A 1,425-nucleotide genomic window follows, 5' to 3' on the forward strand; every position below is an offset into this window, starting at 1 on the left:
AGCTGTTTTTGTTGGTCGTGTCCTTGGAAGCTTTGAGGACTGGCCAGGCATTTTATAGTATGTTCCGCTATTGGCATTTGTTTGGACGACTGGAACCCCTCTATTGGAACTTGGGTGTTAGATGGGAGTTATGGGTTTGGGGGAGGAAGACCACAGAGGGAAGTGCTAGTCTTATGCCACAAGCTAAGGGCACACGCTGTCAGCTGACTCACCACCTTGACCCCCTGGCTGGTGTTGTGTTTGCCTGGTTCTCCCGTGTCCCTTGCACCACGTTTCTTGTAAGAGTGATCTTGACCTGGGTGTGTCTTTGTCTTCTGTTGTCAGATTAACTGTAAGGTCCTCAGGACAGAGGCCTTGTCTGTCTGATTTATTTCCAGAGCCTGGCCCACAGTGAAGTTGTTAATTCCATGCGTCCTTGGGGAGCTCCGGGGTCGGCGGGGCAGTGCTGGGGTCGGAGCGGAGCCACAGACAGCACGGTTGTGGTTCTTGCCCTCACAGATCCGAAAGGCCAGTCATAGTTGCTGGTTGCCGTCGAGTCGATATCGACTGGTGACCACCTTGTGCTCCACAGGGTTTTCAAGGCTGGGACTTTCCGGAACAGATCGAGGTGCCTCTGGGTGTTTGAGACACCAACCTTTTGACTAATAGTTGAGTTTTAACTGTTTGGGCCACTCTGGGCCCTCTAACAGCTAATAGGGGAGAGCAGCACAAGACAAATCGGTGTTCGCTTTGCACCTGGGAACATGGGAAGGGGGCAGTGGGCATGGTGATGGGGTGTGGCCTGGGTGGGGGATGAAGGGACGCTGAGACCTGGGAGGGGGTGTGTGGAGCTGCAGCAGAGAGGGAATGGCATGTGCAAAGGCCCCGAGGCAGAGAGGAGCTTGAAGAAGGCCAGAAGGAGGCTGTGGAGTGGCCCAGGGCGTGATTGTGGTTCCGAGAACACGGTGAGAAGTGCGCAGCCTCCCTGTCGAGACGTGGACAGTGGGGCTGAGGGGATGAAGTTCAGGCGCATGGACCCGGTGGGTGGTGGTTTCCTCTCGGAAAAGGAACAGGCTTGGTGGGGGTGAGTTTATGGAATGCCCAGGGGGCCTCCAGGCAGGAGGATCGTGTGCAGGTAGGGCTGTGTGTTTAGGGGTTTCTGGGAGAGACGGGACATTGGATGTTGCGGGTGAGTGTGAACTGGCCTCTTGGGCAAGGTGGCGATCTGGAGGAGAGGTCTCCTGGGGCTGGGCCTGGGGACCTTGTCCTTTAAACCCTGGGAGCAGGAGGCGCCCCCAGAGGAAACCAGAGTGTGGCCAGAAATGAGGGAAAAATGAGGCCTGTGTGGTGTCTGTGGGGTATGAGAGTGGAACCCCTGAAGATGAAGAGTGCAGTCCGGGTGGGAGGAGGGGGTTAGGAGCTCTGGTGGCCTAAGGCATTTGACTG

General features: G+C 56.4%; 1 protein-coding gene across 1 annotated transcript in view; it reads left to right on the forward strand.

Moving 5' to 3' along the window:
• The window catches only part of PARVB (parvin beta), a 93,017-nt gene that overhangs the window by 31,177 nt on the left and 60,415 nt on the right, over positions 1 to 1,425 (forward strand). The gene's annotated exons all lie outside the window — the stretch shown is intronic.

This window comes from Orycteropus afer, unplaced genomic scaffold (assembly GCF_000298275.1).
Source record: "Orycteropus afer afer isolate SDZICR_OR568_19922 unplaced genomic scaffold, OryAfe1.0 scaffold00083, whole genome shotgun sequence".
In the NCBI taxonomy this organism is placed as follows: Eukaryota; Metazoa; Chordata; class Mammalia; order Tubulidentata; family Orycteropodidae; genus Orycteropus; species Orycteropus afer.